Here is a 22,965-nt window from a genome sequence, read left to right as displayed (position 1 = left end):
ATATATATATATATGACATATGATATTATATAGATGGATGGATGGATGGATGGATGGATGGATGGATGGATGGATGGATGGATGGATGGATGGATGGATGGATGGATGGATGGATGGATGGATGGATGGATGGATGGATGGATAGATAGATAGATGATCAGAAAGGTCAGCAGTTCGAATTCCTAGTGCTGCATAACGGAGTGAGCTCCCGTGACTTGTTCCAGTTTCTGCCAGCCTAGCAGTTTGAAAGCATGTAAAAAATGCAACTAGAAAAATAAGAATCACCTTTGGCGGGAAGGTAACAGCATTCTGTGCGCCTTCGGTGTTGAGTCATGCCGGCCACATGACCACGGAGATGTCTTTGGACAGCGCTGGCTCTTCAGCTTTGAAACGGAGATGAGCATCGCCCCCTAGAGTCAGGAACGAGCACATATGTGCAAGGGGAACTTTTACCTTTGCCTATTTAATCCCTCCCTTGAATCTTGCTTCGTCCTTGCCTCCATCACTTGACACTTCATTTTTAAATCATTTACTCCCACCCACTTTGCAACCTGCTTAAAACATCTTCCCACCCATGATCATGCCTTCTCACTTGCTGCTTCTTTTCTTTTTTAGTCTCTGCAACCTTTTCTTGTGGGGGGGGGGGAACCTCCATTCTTCTACCACGAGGCATTCATTTATCTCAGTTTCCTTATCCTTGTTTCCCATTTGAACAGCTGGCTTCACCTGAAGTGTGTAACTAACTTAGTTATTACATTTGATTCGGTTTTAATGGTTTAGCCTGCAGACTCAACTTTTGCAGACTCCGATCCAGTGCATTATGCTAATCCAGAAAATTACTTAATTTGGTAACCAAGTGGAGCATCCGAAATATTCGTTGAGTTATTTGATTTGTACAGTTGTCCACCTCACTTTTACATGAGGGGGGGGTCCTCGGTGTTCTCTGATCTTGGTGGCTTTCTTGGCAGATGTTTCATTACCTAAGTAGGTATAACATCAACAGTTTGTCATCTGTTTACAGGTAGTCCACAACGATCACAATTGAGCCCAAAATGTATATTGTTAAGTGAGAAATGTGTTAAGTGAAATTTGCCCCGTTTTACAACTTTTCTTGCCACGTTTGTTAAGTGAATTACTGTTAAATTAGTAACAGTGTTGTTAAGTGAATCCAGTTTCCTCATTAACTTTGCTTGTCAGAAGGTCGCAAAAGGTGATGACATGACTGTGGCACTGCAACCGTCGTAAATGTGAGTCAGTTGTCCAGGCATCCAAATGTAGATCACGTGATCATGGGGATGCTACAATGGTTGCGTGAGAAACGGTCAGAAGTCACTTTTTCAGTGACATCAGTTCACTAAGTGATCTGTTGTAAGTTGAGGACTACCTGTACTTTTATTTGAGCTTGGAGACTTGTAATAAAATACCTAAATGCACAATAGAAAAATAGAAAATAAAAATAATCACAAGCAGCAGGTCATAATGTACTCAGACAGCCAGGAGATGTGCTCTGTGATATACCCAGGACTATAGACGTGGACACAAAGCCAAATTTTCAAAGCCTTACAAAAGGCCAACAGATTCATGGCCACTTTAACTTTAAGTGAGGATGATGTTCTAAAGCAGGGGCCCCCAACCCCTGGACCACGAACTGGTAGTAGTAGTCCACAACCTGTTAGGAACGGGGCCTCACAGCTGCAGGTGAGCAGCAGGGCAGCGAGTGATGCTTCATCTGCATTTGCAACCATTCCCCAGCGCTAGCATCACCACCTCAGCCTCCACCTCCAATCAGGCATTAGATTCTCATGGCATCACACACACACACACCTATCTCACCACAAGTCCATGGAAAAATTGTCTTCCACAAAACTGTTCCTTATCCCAAAAATGTTGGGGACCACTGTTCTAAAGTGTGGGTACTATAGCAGAAAAATATCTCCTCTCGGCCCCACCAGCTGATAACATTGTAGCTGCCAGTGCCCAGAGCATGTCTCTCCTGCCGCTTCAGATAGGATGGGTAGAAAAGATCAGTTTAGTTCATCCTCTGTGGGTAAACCTTATCCAGATGTTGACCCACCTGTCTCCCTTGCTTCTTATCTCAGTCCCATCGTGCTGATGATTCTTGCCGTTTTCTTCTGCTGCACATTTCTCCATCTTTTATTTCCTCCCCCGAAGCACCCTGACTCACCCAGAGACTCATTTTCATGTAGTCTGCTGCTGTATTCATATTCCTGTGAGTTATTCACCTCTGCTTTCTTTCCTGCCAGTTTTCCTTGCTGCCTCTTAAAATCTTCTTTTGGTTGTCTTTATATGCCACTGGGCAAAAAGGGACACGGTGGTTCAGTGGCTAAGACGCCGAGCTTGTCGATCAGAAAGGTCGGCGGTTTGAATCCTGAGCACCATGTAACGGAGTGAGCTCCCGTTATTTGCTCCAGCTTCTGCCAAACTAGTAGTTCGAAAGCACGTAAAAAATGCAAGTAGAAAAATAGGAACCACCTTTGGTGGGAAGGTAACAGCATTCCGTGGGCCTTTGGCGTTTAGTCATGCCGGCCACATGACCACAGAGACGTCTTTGGGCAGCGCTGGCTCTTCGGCTTTGAAACAGAGATGAGCACTGTCCCCCCAGAGTCAGGAACGACTAGCGCATATGTGCGAGGGGAACCTTTACCTTTATATGCCACTGGGCACATCTAATCTTTGCTGGGGCCTGCTGATCTAGCATCCTTTCAGATTTTGCTGTTTGATTCATTTTCTTAACGGTCCTTCATTCCACATCGAATATAAACTTGCATTGCTTCTTGTAGTGCCCCATTTCAAGTTCTCTTTCCCCCTTCTTTCTCTCAAACCTGCCATGATCTTTAAATTTTGTCATGCCTCCGTTTTTATGCAACTGTTTCTTCCCCTTATGTAGAGATAGTACTCTGGTTCACATAGCCTTCCAATTCAACATCTTCAATGTTTAATATCCCTTCTTCATTTTGCTGCTGTTGCTGAATTTTAGGAGCAGAGGATGCTCTCCTAAAAAGTGCAGGACTAAAATTCCAACAGCGCATTAAGAGCATTGAAGGAGCTTTTCTCCAAATCCCAGGGGTGAAGAGATTGTATGATTTTTGAAAGTGCATTCCTTTTTAGTCATGTCATCTGCTGCTCTTGAATATCTCACAGATTATTTCGGGTTTTTTTTTAACGACTGTTTTTTTCATTTCCGCCCCCCGCCCCAAAATTAGTTTGCATGCATCTTGTCAAAATTTCAAAAACGTATTCGCTTCTCTAACTTAATTCTAATAATTTGCTCTGCTCTCACTTTTTAGAGCTTAGCTTTGGGTTCCTTATTCAAGTGCTGTTCTTATTCGCCAATGTTTGCACATCTGTTTCTGTAGAGAGCCAGGGTGGTGACCTAGGAAAAACTATACAAAAATAGTTACTAAAAAAAACATGTTCTAATCCAGAAAATGGAGATTTAAATTTTTTCCCCAAGAATGCCAGTCTGTGTCTCCCCTTCTGCTCCAACTGTTATCCACATCACACCCTGCAAAAAGCCTACTCTATAGAACCACAGGGATGACCTTGGAGAATGTTTTTTAAATTTCATTTAATTTTTTTAAAATTCTGCCTTTGTTATTTTTATATAAACAACTCAAGGCAGCAAAGATACCTAATATTCCTTCTTCCTCCCATTTTCCCCATAGCAATAACTCTGAAATGAGTTGGGCTGAAAGAGAGTGACTGGCCCAAAGTCACTCAGTTGGCTTTCATGCCTAAGGCGGGATTAGAACTCACAGTCTCCTGGTGATTGGTTCAGGGTCACCCAGCAATCTTTCAGGCCTAAGGTAGCACTAGAACTCACTATCTCCTGGTGATTGGTCTAAAGTCACCCAGCTGGCTTTCATCTGTAAAGTAGGACTAGAATTCACCATCCCCTGGTGACTGGCCCAAAGTCACCCAGCTGGTTTTATGTTGCTACAGGTGTTAAGTGAATTAGCGCAGTTCCTGGTAACATGGTTGTTAGGTTTTGCTTGATCAAAAAGTCGCAAAAGGTGACCCCATGACCTTGGGGAAACCAGCAACGGTCATAAGTATGAACCAGGGGCCAAGCATTGTGAATTTTGATCATACGACCCTTGGGAATGCTACAAAGATTAGCATCTACAAAAGAAAACAACATCACAAGTCACTTTCTTTTCAATGCCATTGTAACTTCGAATGGTTGCTAAATGAACAGTTGTAAGTCAAGGACTACCTACCGTATTTTTCCGAGTATAAGATGCACCGGAATATAAGCTGCACCAAGATTTTGAAGAGGTAATTTTTTAGAAAAAGGTTTTTGCACTCTGCAGACCTCCCAAACCCTCTGCATGCCTCATTTTTTTGTGAAAAACTGGGCATGCAGAGAGTTTGAGAGATCTACAAAGTGCTCCTGGGGGTTATGGGGGGCAAAAACGAGCAAAAAACCAGCCCGTTTTCACTTGTTTTTGCTCTCCCCAGCCCCCAGGAGCACTTTTCAGGCCTCCCAAACCCTCTGCATGTCCATTTTTGTGAAGGAGCCAGGGTTTTGGGAGGCCAAAAATGCTGTATTCAGAGTATAAGACATGCCCAGATTTTCATCCTCTTTTTTGGGGGAAAAGGTGCTTCTTACTCCAAAAAATACGGTGTATATATATATGTCAGCCAAGAAAGGTTCCTCATCGGGGAATAAACTGCTCTTAAAACTCTGCTTCTTTCTCGGTAGGTGGCTGCTGCTCCTGAGCTAAGCGCAAAATGACCAGAACTCAATCACCCCGACGGCCTGTGGTTTGCTTCACCAGCCTGCCCTGTGAACAGCACTGTCGCTTTAATAATTCCATGTCCAGGGATTGCTTTCAATCCTCTTGGGTGTAATACAAGAGGATCAGAGGGATGTTACAGACCAGAAGGCTGGGCGGAGTGTTTACAAATGAAAGTGACCGGCTGTGCGGGTAACCAACTGAAACTTCGGAGCTTGGTTTCCAGCATTCAGAAGACCAGGATGTCTTGTCTAATGGCCTAAAATCCTTGTGACCGCATCAGGAAGAAAGAACGGGGAAAAAAAAATCTCTTGGGATTGCCTCCAGCTTCCTTAGAATTTCATTCGGATTATTGAAGAAGGGGTCGGGCGGTTTTGGACTGTGGAATCCTGAGACTGCCAAGTTTTTGGACTGTGCCTTAATTGCATTTTTTGTGGGGTGGGGGGACATTCACTCAACTTCTGAATACAATATACAAACGACCCTTCGTGGTTGGAAGAGGGATTCTGAGACGCTTTTGTAAACGGATGTGTGTTTTCTCCGATATATTTTTATAGCTTGGGAAATACTTTGCAGATTTTGACAACTTCTCGTGGCAGACGTTCTCTTGAAAACTCCCCTCCCTGCCTTGCTCTTATCCTGGTGATGTTGGAAGTTTTTAACTTGAGGAATTACAAGCCTGCTTGGGGGAAAATGAAGAAATAAAGAGTCCTCTTTTTAAGCTTCTTTAACCATTTTGAGTGGGACGGCAGACTTCTGACTTCCCAAGATAATCCCGGAAGGACTCTACAGCAAATAAAATATTTTCATCCAGTGCCAGAAGTAACAGCAAGAATGCCAGTGAAGAAGAAAGGTGGGCTATGAAGGATTTTTTTTTTTTTTTTTGGTCTGTCTTATGAACATAATTGGATATGTGACATATGCCATTTTCCACCAAAAAGCATTTGAATAGGAGAATGGAAGTGTTTTCCTGTGGACAGGGGAAAGAGCATTTCGTGCATCTTTGTTTACGCGCAAAAAAAGCAAAAAACCCTTAAAAACTTCAAATAAAATTGTTTGGAAACCTAGGATCTCAAGTTTTGAGTTTTCAGAGAGCTTTTGGTTTTGGTAGCGTTGCAGTAAAGGGAATCGGGAGGGGAGGAGGAACTGCTCCAGTTGTCTTTATCCCGGCAATAATTCCAGCATAAACGTACATAAATATAAATGATATCAGCAGTACTTTGTTCTGTGGGCAGGATTGAGGGAAGAACTCCCAGATAGATCTGAGTTTACAAAATCATGACTTTCATTGCTTACCTAACTCGACGTTATTAACTATAGTGATTTTTTTTTTTTTAGGGGGAAGGTGTGTCGTTTTCCACTATTTTAGATATATTCCCGAAACGCACAACAATAGGCCTTACTTATTTTTAGCTGTCATGAAGTCAACAAAATTAATGGGAAATGTGAATCGGGGAGCTCCCACTTCAAACATTAAGTTGAATAAAACTGCTGTTTAATTTGCGTCATGAATATTTTTAAAATTCTCTAGGGAAATAGGGGTTTTATGTTTTAAAAATAACTCTGAAATATCCAAATCGGCGCCACTTCATCAAATGCAAAACAATAACAAAACTGTTTTTTGACTGTTAAGGAGAGTGTGTCTAATATGAAAGGGGGAAGCGTTGGCTACTGCATTTTAAGTGTATTTTTGTTTAATTTCCTCTGTCCTCATTAAAATCCAGGTTTCGTCTGAGCCACAATATGTCTGTAGTTCTCTTATCAGAATAAACGATAAGCATTCAGTTGTGTGAAGCAAACTAACAGGGATAAAATTTTGCCTTATGGATAAAATTTGCCGCAAAGTAATGTTTCCTGTTTCATTCCAGTCTATTCGTCCTTTTAGAGACCTTTTTGTTTGTTTCTTTGTTTTAGCATATAAAATATTTTTGGCTCTCTGTTTTGGGGCTAGAAATATGTTCTGATGTTTGCTAGTCTGGAACACAGGGATAAATCACCGAGAAAAGAGGAGAAGGGAAAGGCTATCGTTGCTTTTGGGTTATTTTAATTCCTTGATTTGCTGTTCCCAGATAATGCATTAATTAATGGTGACATCTTTACGATTCAGCTTAATCATTACAATGCACCTGATTGGTGTTTCTGTTTCTGGAAGTAATGGGATTGCATGTAGAAAGGGAGATAATTGATTGTAGTACTTATTTGTCCTACTGAGTAAGCAGAGGGAGCTTATCTATCTTCCCCAAATTTTCTTGTCAGATTTCTAGATTTAGAAAGAGCAAATTCCAATTCTCTGGGCCATTTTGGCTGTTTGTAATCTCAATACAGAGACACGGTGGCTCAGTGGCTAAGATGCTGAGCTTGTCGATCAGAAAGATCGGCAATTTGAATCCCTAGCGTCGCGTAATTAAGTGAGTTCCCATTACTTGTCCCAGCTTCTGCCAGCCTAGCAGTTCGAAAGCACGTAAAAATGCAAGTAGAAAAATAGGAACCACCTTTGGTGGGAAGGTAACAGCATTCTGTGCGACTTCACTGTTTAGTCATGCTGGCCACATGACCACGGAGACATCTTTGGACAGCTCTTTGGCTTTGAAACAGAGATGAGCACCGCCCCCTAGAGTCGGGAATGACTAACACATATATGCAAGGGAAACCTTTACCTTTAATCTCAATACATGTGGAAGACATCTGGTTGAGGAAGGAAGTCAAAATCGATTTAACGATTCCTTCCAAGTATTTGATTCTGTGTGGAAATGTTTGGCCCTGCTATGGCTGTAGCCTCCTGTGCAGGCATAAAGGTTTTCAGAATCTGTATCCTGGAGATGAGAGAGAGAGAAATATTTCTGATATTTGTGCCAGAATGAGATTATGTTAAAAGTTGACGGCTTTGAGAAAAACTCCAGGGATAAGTGTCAGATGAATTTGACCGTAGACTCCCCAAAAACTAGGATGAACAAAGGTAGAAATTATATTTTTATTATATTTCCGAAATGATTGCTGTAGCAAATAGTTGGCAGGTACTGAACATGTGGGAATTTTAATTCAGGATACATACTTGATCAGATTGTATACATTTCACACTTTGTACAAGCTGGTTTTCTTATTTTGAGTCCTGTAAATGTCCATCTCATTCATCTGTGGTGATTCTCAGTCATCCAGCTCATAGTTGTCTTTTTTTTCTTCAAAAGGCACCTGGATTGTTTTTTCATTGAAGGAGAAGACATTTTGCTTCTCATCCAAGAAGCTTCTTGACTTCTGACTGAACGGCGGAGAACAGAAGGATTTATGTTGCTTGCAGCCCTCTGGTCATTAGCAGTCTCTCTGAGAGTCCTCTTGGAGGTTTATCTGTGCCCTCGGGGTCACTTGAATAGTGCAAATGAGTGCTGAAAAGACTATGTTATTTACAGGAGATAGGTGGTGTGGTTTCCCTCCCCCTCTACTGAGGGTCCTTCCATGTCAAGTGGACTGATTTCAGAAAAGTGCCCTGCTTGACCATCACGGATTTCGATGAAATTTGGTGTGGAACATGCATGCACGTCTCCAATGAACATTGGTAAAACGTTATGTTTGCCGATGCAATACTTGCGGAGATATAGTCATTTCTGTGACCCCATGCGATTTGTGAACTATTGGAAAGCAGTAGGAGAATGAAATTTTTATACTCGAAAACCTTGTGTTGCCAAGTGATTACGCACAAATTTTCACATTTCTCACACCTTTCCTTCCAGAGATATACGGAGCCAAACTTTAACCTTTTTTCAAGCTGCAGTCGTTTTCAGCCAACTTTGCTCCAACTTATCTCGATGGCGATCGCTCATGAGAATGTTTTTTTTATTATTTTGTTTAATAGAGCAAAACAAGTTGTACGAGATGGCGAAGTTTTGTTTCTCTCAACAAAATATTGCTGGAGTTGTTACGTCTCAAAGCTGCTGAAACCTCAAGAGTCATACTGTAGAAGGCTGCGGTATGGGGGGTCAAACAAATGACTATATCTCCCCAAGTATTGCATCGGCACATGTAACACTTTACCAATGTTCACTGGGGACATGGGTGCGTGTTCACACCAAATTTCATTGAAATCCGTGATGGTCAAGCAGGAAGCCCCACACCAGACATGGGACCTTGAGAATATGGACATTAAAGTCCACATTTTGGACAGAAAGGACTGTTGGTTTGAAAGAGGGGTCAAAGGGGCCATGTACATTAAGATTGAACAGCCCTCGGTCAACAGAGGGGGAGGGATACACTACTACCCATTTGCACTACTCAGGTGATCCCCAGGGCACAGATGAACCTCCAAGGGGCCTCAAGGACTCTCAGAGAGAATGCTAACGATTAGATGACTGCAAAGAATATAAATCCTTCCATCCTCCATCATTCAGTCAGAACTGAAGAAGCTTCTTGGATGAGAAGCGGGGGGGCGGGGGGGAAACCCCAGTCCAGTTGCTTTTTTGAAGAAAGAATTGAGTCCATCTCAATTCTATTTAAATTGCGTCTCTTCCTCTCAACCGAATCCCGTAGCAAGAGCTGTTCAGTTCGGCTCACAGTAAGGGGCAGCCCTGACCCTTGCACGTAGAAGATGGATTTTTTGTTTTGTTTCTTATTCTGGAGAAAATTAAGCCAGCTTCAGCAAAAACTCAGCAGGGGCAGATGGGACCCGTGCAGTCACACCTGGTCTTTCCTGCAAGTGCAAGCATTGCAGATTTTTTTGTCTTTCGGCAAACATCCTGCCTCGAAACTTAAATCTATAGGAACAATCAGTTTTGCAAAGCAAATAGATGGTCTTATTCTCTTTCTTTGTTTGAATCACCATGGGAATTTTATACTTATGGAGTGATCCTTACCTTTTTAAAACCAGTCTTAGCTTGGTCAGACCTAAACTGACCAATAATCATTGATTATTTTTTCCCAGTTTTGGTTTGACCAAGCTAAAACTAGTTTTAATGTAAAATGTAAAAAAAATCTACATAGAATGTAAAAACAGTCTACGATTATGTTTATATTCTATGTAGATTTTTACATTTTACATTAACTAGATAGATTTTATATAATCTATTATCTGAAAATCTGGTGTTGCCCGGGTATTTATTTATAGGGGGAAAATGTCCGGAACCAAATGTAATTTCTAATGTTGGATTTTCCCCTTTGCCAGAGAGAGCTCTCTTGTGGAGTACTGTGAAGCCGTTACTATGGCAACTCCACCGCGCTACACAGTAGAAGCCATTTTACTGCAGTACAGTAGAATCCATTTTAAGGCACAACAGGCTGTATCTTAACAGAACACACACCCCGAGGGGTGTTAGGGGTGTCTTACCCCCACAGTGTTTTTTTTCTTTTCTAGCGAGTAAGTCATCTGTGTACCAAGTTTGGATGAAATTGCTCGAGGCATTCCAAAGTTATGCTGGAACACACACACACACAAACGGCCATTTATATATATAGATATATAGATTAGATTAGATAGATGGATGGATGGATGGATGGATGGATGGATGGATAGATGATAGATAGATAGATAGATAGATAGATAGATAGATAGATAGATAGATAGATGATAGATAGATAGATAGATGTAGTTAATTGTATTAATTACAGCTCAACTTGCACCTGGAACAAAGGTGTGGCTCAATTTTGTGATTTTTGAGGCATTTTAATATTAAACTGCAATAAGTTGGGGAGCAAGTGTGTGGATGATGTCACTATAATACTACTGAGTCGTCATTCAACGCCATTATAAATAAGACCAATATTTTAGGCAACATTTCTGTTTCAATTGAATCTTATTAGCGCAATATCTGGGTGTGTTTATATTAGGGGGAAATATTAAGATTTAAACAAGTTCCAGCTTGATTGAAGAATGACAGCCTTGTCTTACCATGTTTCTCTGAAAATAAGACAGGGTCTTATTTTCTTTTGACCCCCTGTAATAAGTGCTTGGTCTTATTATTTTTGAGGCACAGGAGGCGGCGAGCGTGGTCACCTCATGGCGGTTGCTGTGTTACAATATTTCCGGGGAGGGCTTATTTTAGCACATGCGCTCAAAAGCCCAATTGGGCTTATTATCTGGGGAGGGCTTATTTTCAGGGATGCAGGGTACTAAAATAAAAAAGCTCCTGATATATTTTGGATAACAAGAAATACTGTACATTAAATATTCAATATGAGGATTAGCTGGAAAATCATACCCAAAGTCCATTTTAGTGGGTAGTATTTATTATAATCAAGTAAGGCTTAAAAAGAAGCACTAAAGAGCAATGGATTGAATTGAGATGATGCTTTAAGCAGGAAGTTTCAATAATATTCGCTAACGCAGCAGCCTGAGAAACTAGCATTAGCTTTAAAAACTGGCTTTCAACAAGCATTTAGGCTAAAATTGGTTTCAAGAAAATCTAGGACCAGTAACTATAAGTTGCTATTTTCCTCTGGGGGAAAGAAACATTTAAGGAAAACAAGGAGAATATACAGGTAATCCTCGATTTAGTGACCACAATTGAGCCGAAATTTTCTGTTGCTTAACAACTGTCTCGCTTAACAACAGAAATTTTGAGCCCAATTGTGATTGTAATTTGAGAATTACCTGTACAGGTAGTCTCGAGTTACGACCACAATGGAGCCCAACATTTCTGTTGTTAAGTGAGTTGGGCCCCATTTTGCCACCTTTCTTGCCGCAGTTGTTAAGTGAATCACTGCAGTTGATAAGTTGTTCAGTGAATCTGGCTTCCCCATTGACTTTGCTTGTCAGAAGGTCACAAAAAAGGGGATCTACATGACCCTGGGATACTGCAACCGCCATAAACGTGAGTCAGTTGCTAAGCATTTAAATTTTGCACATAACCATAGGGATGCTTCAATGGTCGTAAGTGTGAAAAAGGGTCAAATCCCTTTTTTCCAGTGCCGTTGTAACTTATGGTCACTAAAAAGTTCTCGATTTACTGTTGAAAGTCGAGAACTACCTGCACAGTGGTTGAATGCTTCTATTTAATAGCAACATGGTTAAAAAAAAATCTTTCAATGCCAGGAGTTGGACAATGTTATATTTAGCGTATGTCCATCTAGAACTGTTGGAGAACCTTTTTGACACCGAGTGCTGAAATTGGAGCATGCACGCATGTGTTGGGGAGCACCAGAAACTGGAAGAACAGTTCCCCGATGCGCATGTGCACTCCGGGAAGCTGAGCTTCCGGTTTCCGATGTGCGCATGCTAGACGTGGGTTGCAGGCGGTATGTGCATATCGGTGCCTCCCGGAAGCAACAGCCACAGTACCGGAACGGTGCTTTGGAGAACCCGCCCGTCCTCACTCGTTCCTTACCTGTATTTGAAGGAAATGGGCCATCTGCGGATGTGCGCGCAGCATATGGCACTTGTGCGATGCTCTGCTGATCAGCTGGAGCATCATAGGCGGTGGGTGCGCATGTGTGTGCAGCGTGCATGCCCGTGGTGCATGCCCGGCTCCGGTTGCAGCGTACTGGTTGCACTACTGGCGCATGCGCCCTGGTTAACTGATCCTCTGATTTCTGGTGCACATGTTTGCATGATGACCAGCTGGCTGGTGTGCATGTGCGCACTGGAACCTGGAAGAGCAACGGGTGACGGCTAGCATGTCTAGAGAGATGGTTCTGCGTGCCAATTCCGGCACGCATGCCATAGGTCCCCCATCACAGATCTAGGATCAGTAATCAAATCTGGTGCATTTATCAGATGCCCATTAAGTGCAGCTTAAGTGCATCAAAATTGCAGATTGCTAGAGCTACTGTCACAGATCTGAGAACGATCGGCAAGTTAAATTAACAGGCGCAATGAAATTCTGTAATGAGGAATGGCACTATAATGAGTATTTTTTAAGATGCCAACCTGATTTTGTTTATTTTTCTTTTTGAGCTTGCTGCATTTTATTCTCCGGTTTTCCCTTCCGCAGTGTACCAATGTGCGATAGCTAATGAGCACGCCAGAGCTTCATTAGAAGGTTGAAATCAAAAGAAGACTTCTTTTGATTTCTCAGAAAGCGTCCAGGCCCCGAAGTATCTATCCCCCGCAAACACCCTTAGAAAATAAAATCACTAAGAATGACTGAGAATTTCAAAAAGAATTTGTTTTTTACATACATACATACATACATACATACATACATACATATATACACACACACACACATACACACATACACACACATATACACATACATACACACACACACACCAATCAATATATATGTATATAAGAAATTGGATGTAGTTTTGAAAATTAATAAGAAAATAAAAATAACAATCCTAGAAAGCAATTAGAACATTTTTTTGCTGAATGTACAGTCATAAGGACACTGAAATATTTAGGTTTGTTGTGGATTTTTTTAAAAAAAGGTGTGAATAAGATGTTGGTGGTGCCAATTATTATTGCCAACAGAGATTAAGAAGCCCAGTAAAGTAACAACACTTAATCAATCTTGAGTGAGTTCAAAAATACAAACAAATACAACTTGTTTGTATTGAAACTAACAAAAAGTGAAAAGTCTATAAGCTAGACAGGAAAACAGAGATATTTTCCAGAAGAATGTATTGCTAAGCACTTCTATAATTGATACCACTAATTGATAGGTCTGGTTTCTGGAGGGAACAGATTATGGCCTTGCTTCTTTATCTCCATCAATGCAGACTTGAAGTGAATGCACGTGTCAATGCATATGGGGCAGCAGGCAAGCTCCCCCCCCCAAAAAAAATATTCTTTCTATACTTATAATGGGAATATTGGAATATTTTGTTCGGTAGACATGGACAACCTCTGGATTTCAGAATAGCAGAGTTGGAAGGGACCTTGGAGGTCTTCTAGTCCAGCGATGGTGAACCTTTTTTGACTCACGTGCCATAAGTGGGGGGAGCGCAGGGGGGATTGTGTGCGGGCGTGCTGCACCCATAATGCAATGCATGACCCCCCCAGTGCGCATGTGCGCACTACAGGCGGGACCCCCATTTTTTGCATGCTTTTTTCGCCCTCCCCAGGCTCCAGAGGCTTTATAGGAACCTGGGAAGGGCGAAAACAGCGCCCAGGCCCCCCGGAAGCCCTCTGGAAGCTTCAGGGACCTTAAGGAGGTTACTCTGAAGCCTTCGGAGTAGTCAAAACAACCCTCCAAGCAAACCAGAAGTCCGTTCTTGAACTTCTGGTTTGCCCGTAGGGCTGCTTTTTTGCACTCCGGAGGCTTCAGGGAAGCTCATAAAACCTCCGGAGTGCCTCCGGCGGGGGCAAAGGAAGCTCTTTTCGCCCTTCCCAGGCTGCTATAAAGCCTCTGAAGCCTGGGGAGGGCGAAAAATGGCTTTAAAAAAAGGGTGAACTCAGCTGGCCAGCGGGCACATGCTTTGTCCAGTGTGTTCTTAAAAACCTCCAATGATGGAGCACCCCCAACTTCTGAAGGCAAGCCTTTCCACTGATTAAACGTTCAGGAACATTTCTGCTTAATTTTAGGTTGGTTCTCTCCTGGATTAGTTTCCCTCCATTGCTTCTTGTTCTGCCTTCTGGTGCTGTTTCCAGCTACAGGTAGTCCTTGATTTCCAACAGTTCATTTTGTGACTGTTCAAAGTTACAATGGCACTGAAAAAAAGTAACTGCCATTTTTCACACATACGACGATGCAGCATCCCCATGGTCATGTGATTGGGATGCTTGACAACCGACCCACATTTATGACGGTTCCATTGTCCCAGGGTCATGGGATCCCCTTTTGTGGCCTTCTGACAAGCAAGGTTAAGGGTGAAACCAGACCATGCTACTAATTTAAGAACTGCAGTGATTCACTTAACAAAATTGGCGAGAAAAGTCGTAAAATGGGGCGAGACTCGCTTAACAAATGTCCCCCTTAACGACATAAATGTTGGGTTCAATTGTGGTCGTAAGTTGAGGACTAGCTGTATTCCAGGCCCTAGAATTTCCAGTGGTCCCAGCCGGCATAGTGAGTAAGGCTGAGATTTCTAGATCAGCAGCATAGGTTTTCTCAACCTGGAAAACTTCCAGATAGGTGGATTTTCAGCAGTGAAATATTTGGCAGGATGCAAGCTTCCAATTATTATTTTACCATTTTTAAAAAGAAATATCATGTAGGTCTAAGCCAGTGTTGGCTAACCTTTTCAGCACCGTGTGCTAAAAAGGGAGTGCGCATGCACGCAGAGGAGCGCCGAAAACTGGAAGAACATGCCTGGTCTGGTTTCTGGCATGCGTGCGCACACGAAGACCAGCTAACTGGCGCACATGCTGGAAACCGTAAGCTCAGCTTTCTGGCTCGCACATGCCCACCAGGAAACTGTTCTTCTGGTTTCCGGCGCTCCCATGTGTGTGAAGACAAGCTTGCCAGCACACATGTGCATGCCAGAACCCAGAAGAGCAATGGGCGACGGCTAGCGTGCCCAGATAGATGGCTCTGCGTGCCACTTCCGGCATGTGTGCCACAGGTTCGCCATCACGGGTCTAAGCATATTTAATATGTGTCTGAGCCTGTTTGGAACCTACAGGCGTAAAATTTCCTCTCTTAATTCCAGTCGTTTGTGGCCTTCGGCTGTGATTTAACCATGGGTTTTTTTGGGGGGGGGGAGGCTTGAGTTTGGCTTGTCCCCAACTGGCATATGGAGAATGCTTAGTCAGGCAGAATGGAAAGGATGCCCAGTTGATGACAAATAAATGCATTGTTAAAACATACACCCGAGTTGTAGCTGGATGTGTCCTACAAAGAGCTAAGGAAGACCTTGTCACCTTTATTCATCAATCAAAGAAAGCAGGAGGACTGGGTGTCCTTGTTCACAACCAGTCATTGGCTGGGCACTTTCCAATTGGATTACAGGTAGTTCTCGACTTACAACTTTCTTTAGTGACGGTTTGAAGTTACAACGGTGACTTACGATCGTTGTTTACCCTTACAATTGGAGTGTCCTGGGATGAGATGATCCCCATGGTGATCTTCAGACAATGGGGAAAGCTGGATCGTAGCGATTTGCTTAATGGCTACGGGAAGAAAGTTCGTAAAATTGGACGTGGCACTGAATAACTACCTCACTTAGCGACAGACAGTTCAGGCCAAAATATGGTGGATTGACTGGACTTGCTGTATTCTCATAGGGAAGGCTAGCTGGATACCCGTGCTTCACGACGAACTGTGATTGGGCAATGCTGGAGAAATCTGGTTCAATCCGTCTCAGTGCGTTGGCTCAGTGGTGGTTGGTGATTGGAACACATAAGGGAATATCGCTCCTGCCGCCTTGAGTCCGGAAGCAGTTCCATAGGTGGAAGGCGTAGACATTTTGGTGAGGTACCGCCGTTTAGTACTGTAAGGAGCCCCAGATCACTCCTGAGTGAAGGAGTGGAATGTCTGCCAGTTTGAACTGAGGTAAGGGAATGTGAGGCAACTGGCAGTTAGAACAGAGTTCTTTTCAGGTGGGGAGGGGGAGTAGAATTCCTTAGCATCAGAGCGTGTTAATTATTGTATAAGAAATACTAATGGTCTAATGGTCATTTCGGAAAATCCTTTCTTAGCGAGTACCTAGAAGCCAAGAAGAACATATGTGCCAAATTTCAAATTTGTAGGCTTTACGGTTCTGGATATTTCGTGATGAGTTTTGGTATTTGGCTTTTATATAGAGAGATATATTGCAAAGAGGAAACAAAGTTGAAATGTTTGCAGAAAAAAACTTAAAATGGATCAAATCCATGTTCATTCTTGAAAAATATTTTCAGTTCTTTAAGCAAGGTGTTGTCAGCTAAATCTATCTTGCAGAAGAAAGGGATGACAACTTTGATTCAGAGTGAATTCAGGGTGGTATTTCTGTACTGAGAAGATTGAAACAGGTACCCTGAGCGACAGGAGAGGCTGTGAAAATGCCACTCAGGTCCCCAAATTAAGACTTTGGGCATTGCAGAAACTGATTGAACTGCAACCTCATTTTTTCCATTCTTTTTTTAACATCGCTTGACTGGCTTCAGTTTATATTGATTCATTTCCAAAGTGGTCTTTGGGCATTGAATCAGTTGTTCTATTTTTCACTTCTGTCTCTTGTGCTACCTGCGTCTTTGTCTATGTGGGATCTCACGAATGGAGATTGCCAATCCTAATGGGCTGTGTAATTTAGGGGCGTTTAGTGGTTAGACCATTCTGGTTCCCCAACCTATTTTCTTCTCTCTTTGGCAGGGGTATCAAACTCAAGGCTCGGGGGCTGGATTCGGCCCGCGGGGTGATTAGATCTGGCCAGTGGTGGTTATTCAAATTTTTTTAGTACCAGTTCTGTGGGCGGGGCTTGCTGGGCATGGCATGGTGGGTAGGGCTTGGTGGGCGTGGCAGGGGAAGGATATTGTAAAATCTCCATTTCCTCCCCTCTCCAGGGGAAGGATACTGCAAAATCCCCATTCCCTCCCCTCTCCAGGGAAAGGTTACTGCAAAATCCTCATTCCCTCCCCTCTTCAGGGGAAGGATATTGCAAAATCTCCACTTCCTCCCCTCTCCAGGGGAAGGATACTGCAAATCCCCATTCCCTCCCCTCTCCAGGGGAAGGATACTGCAAAATCCTAATTCCCTCCCCTCCCCAGGGGAAGGATACTGCAAATCCCCATTCCCTCCCCTCTCCAGGGGAAGGATACTGCAAAATCTCCATTTCCTCCTCTCTCCAGGAGAAGGATACTGCAAAATCCTAATTCCCTTCCCTCTTCAGGGGAAGGATACTGCAAATCCCCATTCCCTACCGATCTGCTGGGACTCGGGAGGCAGAATAGATAGGGGCGTGGCCAGTCAGAGGTGGTATTTACCGGTTCTCCAAACTACTCAAAATTTCCGCTACCAGTTCTCCAGAACTGGTCAGTACCTGCTGAATGCCACTTCTGGATCTGGCCCTCAGGGCCACCCTGGAAACAACGAAAGTCCATTTTAGGACTTTTCTTGCCACATTTGTTAAGTGAATCATTGCAGTTGTTAAGTGAACCTGGCTTCCCCATTCACATTGCTTGTCAGAAGGTCGCAAAAGGGGATCGCATGACTTTGGGACACTGCAACCGTCATAAATGTGAAAAATGGCCATAAGTCACTTTTTTCCCAGTGCCGTTGTAACTTTGGTCACTAAATGAACTGTTGTAAATCTGTATTTAAGTTTGCCTGTGATTTAGTGCTGTTTTTCCATTACCAATTCTTCTAGAACTAGGGGTCAAACTCACGGCATCACGGCGTCGTCATGTGATGTATTGGGACTTCCCCCCCTTACTAAACTGACTGTAGGTGTGGCCACCACGTGACACATCCGGCCCGCAGGCTGGGAGTTTGACAGCCATGTTCTAGAAGTTTCAGTAAAGTTAGCAGCTTCAGCATTTAGTCATGCTGAATGACCACGGAGACGTCTTCGAACAGCGCTGGCGTTTTGGCTTTGAAACGGAGATGAGCACTGCCCCCAAGAGTCAGGAACGACTAGCACATATGTCTGGGGGGGGGGGGAACCTTTACCTTTACTTAAACATTACCATTAATCTGTTCCACTTCGCTGTAAAAACCAAGTTTTGTACGAATTAGCAATCCTTGTTTGGCAAATGCATTCTTCTGTTTTGCTTTAAAAAAACTTTTCCCCCCAAGGTTCAGCTAATTATTGTTCTAATTACTTTTTTCTTTAGACACTGATCGAGCTTTAGCACTTCTGGAAGATTATTGTAAGAAGTTAAAAAAGCCAGAGGAGCAACAACTGAAAAAAGCCATTAAGAAAGTGATGGGCATCTTCAGAAGCAGTTTGTTCCAGGCCTTGCTAGGTATGTGAATGAATGCTTCTTTGTCGTACTTTCTATGCTTCATTTATTTGGATGTTGTCCTAGATGGCTTTGGAACGCCCCAAAACACTTTCCGAGATCTGGGAATACTGAATGCTATTGGCTATTGTCTATTGATTATAATAATAATTATGAATGATGGCCCCATGGAAGGCAAGTGTTTGTTCATGCTATTGGCTTTAGGAGAAAATCCCCCTGTCGCTTTAGGACATGGTTCAGCAACCTGCGGCTCCGGAGCCGCATGTGGCTCTTTCATCACTCTGCTGCGGCTCCCTGTCGTCGGTCGTCTCCACAATCGATAGGGCTTTCAGTTAGGACAAGTAGTGGAAAAAGGACGCCGCACTAGGAGGAGACTCTATGATGGGGGAACTGGACTTCCGATTGGCTCCAGAATTGAATGGGGGGCTTCTGGTTAGGACCTTTGTGGCTCTTTGGATGTTTAAGGTTGCCGACCCCTGCTTTAGGAGAAAAGTCACTAGTTCTATAAAAGAGCCATTATGTATCTAATGTATCTAAACAGAACACACACACACACTGAGGAGTGTTAGGGGTGTCTTACCCCCACAGTATTTTTTTTCCAGAGAGTAAGTCATCTGTGTACCAAGTTTGGTTGAAATTGCTCGAGGCGTTCCAGAGTTATGCTGGAACACACACATAGACACAGCCATCTATACTAGCTGATAACCCAGTATTGCCTGGATAATTTATAGACTTTGAAGCATTTATCTGAAAGGGAGCCATTGAGAAGGGCCTTGCTTCCCCCTACTCCCATGCCCATCATCCCTGCCCCCTCCTTTTCCCCTCCCATGTGTTCCTCTTTTCCGCCCTGTCTACAATCCTAGCACTTTGCCCCAAATCCATCAGTCACTTCCCCATTGGTCCACTGGAATGCAAATATCACAGCCGTCTTTCTAAAGGAAGCTGCGAAGGAACTGACATCACAAACAATTGCTGCTCTAGGACACTGCACTCACTCTCCTTAACAGCCCAGGCGTTCCAGAGTTGTGCTGGAACACACAGACATAGACACACACACACCAGGGGTGTCTTAATCCCCCCCCCCCAGTATTTGTTTCCAGAGGGTAAGTCATCTGTGTACCAAGTTCGTTTGAAATTGCTCGAGGCACTCCAGAGTTTGGTGCAAATGGAGAACATGGGTTTTCAGTAACCAGACTGAATCCATTGTGTAAATGTAACCGTGGACAACTGCTTTCAGGACAGAAGTCTGGAATTGTTGGATAGGAATTTACCATTCATACGTAACAAATACCTTGGTGCACTGTGTTTTCTTGCAGACGTTTCATTACCCAAGTAGGTAACATCATCAGTGCTAGAAGGGAATGGGGTTCGCTCTCAGTTTAAATGGCTTGACCTTCAGGATTGGTGGAAGTGTTCTTGGTGGTTTCATGATCAGGTTGTTTATATCACCAACACTGATGAAGTTACCTAATTGGATAAAGAAACTTCTGGAAAACAAAACAACCAAGCTCAGAGAGAGAACCCAAGGACCCCATAGTTCAACCCCGAACTACGGATATTCTATTTGGGGGGGGGGACGGGACTCTCTGATAGGATCAGCCCCAAAATGCCAGTAGAATAATAATGAAGCTTTGGAGTTGTGCAGAAAGTGTCCTCGGGAATTTGAATCTGGGATTTTCTTCTTGGCAGAAATGACACAATAGCATCTGGTTTCCTGCTGCGTCCTTCTAATTTTGGAAATTGATTCTCTGCTAATTGTGTGAAAGTGTCCATAATTGCTTCCTTCTTTCCTTTCTCCAAGATACGGCTTCCGGGGGAGGCTGAGGAGTGAGGGAAGGTGTGATCTAGAGCATGGGTCCCCAACATTTTGGACCTCAGGGACCACTAAATTCTTAATTTTAAATCCCACGAACCACTAATATGATCTGCCTAATGACAGGCTGGGTGGGCGTGGCTAGGGGGGTCATGTGACTGGATGGGCGTGGCCAACTCGATGTCACTCACGTCAAGGGGCGCCTCGCCGGCCTCTACTCCCCCCCCCTCCCAGTCACTCCTTGCCTGCCCGCTTAGGGCCCCAACAGAAAGCAATTGTTGGAGTTAAGCAGCCACCAGGAGAAAGAGTTGGCAAAACAGCTGGCTCAGTTCAAATTGGATCTGTCCGAGAAGGAGGCTCAGCAGAAGCACCTCAATGAGGACTAGGAGCATAGGCTTTCCAAGCAGAGGAAAGACCTGCGGGAGTGCAAGGCCAGGTATCGGCACCTGGAGGCTCAGTGGGTTGAGATGGTCAGCCAGTTCCAGGCCATGATGCAGTCCCACTGGAACAAAGCCCTCTAGCTCTTCGCCACCAGTGGCGCTTCCCTCCGGCCTTTGCCCAAAGCCCTGCACCAGGAGACTGAAGCAGACCCCAAGTCAGAATTTCAAGCCCCCCTCTGACCTGCACAAAAAGACCCCGAAGGGGGCGACACTCTGCAGCAACACAAACGTTCATTGCATGTATCCATCCCAGGGGCCGTAGTTTGAGGACCCCTGATTTAGTGCAATACCAAAAAATGCAAATAATTTTTCTGCGGACCACCAAACATTTTTCTCGGACCACCAGTGGTCCACGGACCACCAGTTGGTGACCGCTGATCTAGAGATAACAACAAGAAGTGTTTGGAGAGGAGGTACTTGGAGAAAGTGGAACTTACCTATTCACAGATGTGTGTTGCAGCTTGATTAGGCTCCCAATCATTCAAACAACCGTTTCTACACCGGATTGTGGCAACAGTTCAAATCTAGGAAGCAACAAATAGCAGCAACTTTTGATTTTTGTAGTGTGCAATTTTTGAAATGGCTTCAGTCTCTAAATGTTTCCTCTTCACAGGAATGTCAGTAAGATACATTGATGGGGATTTGGTTCTTTTCTCTTTGATAAGGCTTGGTATTTTTCCCCCTTAAGTGTTAACATTTTTAGAAGGAGTTTTTTAAAAAAAGAGAAGTTTGAAACCTACTTTCCTAGCGCAAAGATATGTTCAGAGGATTATATTTTATTAAACAGAGATTTTTCTACACATAAAGGCCCTTTTACTTTTCTTCTCACAAGAAGGAAAAAATTATGAAATTTGTTATTAACCACAAATGGGGAAACTACAGGCGAAACTTGAAAAATTAGAATATCATGCAAAAGTTCATTTATTTCAGTAATTTTATTGATTGAATGTAATATTCTAATTTTCTGAGATTGTGGATTTGGGGTTTTCATGAGCTGTAAGCCATAATCATCACAATTATGACAAATCACAGCTTGAACTATCTTGCTTTGCATGTAATGAGTCTATCTCATATATTAGTTTCGCCTTTTAAGTTCCATTACTGAAATAAATGAACTTTTGCACGATATTCTAATTTTTCAAGTTTCACCTGTTATAACAATTAGCATCTTCTAACTATAATAACTTGGAATCAGGAATATTAATTTGTTGATAGATGATGGCTTAATATCTTGGCTTCCTCTTGAACTGGCACCATATAAAATGGTAACATACAGTTTTCTACTTTTATAATCAAGTATATGAGTTGTACGATTGATGAAAAGATTTATATGTCCTTTGGCTTAAGAGTGATTCTCCAAATCAGCTTTTAGGATGAAATACTTTACCTACCGAATCAACAGCCTGGGAAAGAAAAAGAAATGTGTTGTTTGAGATGAAAATATACATATTTATTATTCTTCCTGACTTGGAGTGAGCTTTCTTCCTTCCCATGGTGCTTTTTTAAAAAAATACTACTAAAGAGATTGAAATGGGAAAGCACATAATCTCTCATTATAAAATTGTTTTGCAATTTAATGGCTTAGAAGCGCTGTTTTTTTTCCTCCCTAAAGTAGTGGTCTGAGGGTATTCCAGGCTGCGAGATAATGCTGTTGCATAATCAATAATCGGGTCTGGTTGCATAATTTCTGCTTTTTAATAATCATGTTTCGGACATCTGTTTGAGACCATTTGGGGTCGATGGCCAGGTGAATGTGCTTGCCTCTCTCACCTTTAAAGTTCTGTCATTGCCGTTGCAGATTTTTTTTTAATATATTTATTTATTTATTTATTTATTTATTTATTTATTTATTTATTTATTTATTTATTTATTTATCTATCTTGTATGCCTCCCACTCCCGGAGGACTCCGGGCGGCTCACAAAAGACAAGGGAAAGGGGGAAATGAGACAAAGACAACATATTAAAAACAAAACCAACATTCACAATTTCCGTGGAGGTAGATGTTTCTCAGACCCCCCCAGCCTGCTGGAACAGCCAGGACTTGGTGGCTTTGCGGAAGGCCGGGAGGGTAGTAAGGGTCCGGATCTCGACAGGGAGCTCGTTCCAGATTTTAGCCTAAATGGTTTTTATCTCTGGGTTTTAAATCCTGCCTCCTTATTGTTTTTGAGCACTGACATACAATTTACACGTTGCCAAAGAACTAT

The 22,965-nt window shown here is 42.9% G+C and overlaps 1 long non-coding RNA gene across 1 annotated transcript in view; it reads left to right on the top strand.

Annotated features, from left to right (window-relative positions):
* Positions 1-22,965, top strand: part of LOC116510572 — a 61,126-nt gene that overhangs the window by 652 nt on the left and 37,509 nt on the right. Inside the window, exons 2-3 of the long non-coding RNA XR_004255654.1 lie at positions 4,727-5,613; positions 18,379-18,510. This is a non-coding gene — a long non-coding RNA (uncharacterized LOC116510572). The remainder of the gene's footprint in view (positions 1-4,726; positions 5,614-18,378; positions 18,511-22,965) is intronic.

The sequence above is a fragment of the Thamnophis elegans genome, chromosome 6 (genome assembly GCF_009769535.1).
Source record: "Thamnophis elegans isolate rThaEle1 chromosome 6, rThaEle1.pri, whole genome shotgun sequence".
NCBI lineage: Eukaryota > Metazoa > Chordata > Lepidosauria > Squamata > Colubridae > Thamnophis > Thamnophis elegans.
This window is presented reverse-complemented; position numbering and strand designations above follow the sequence as displayed.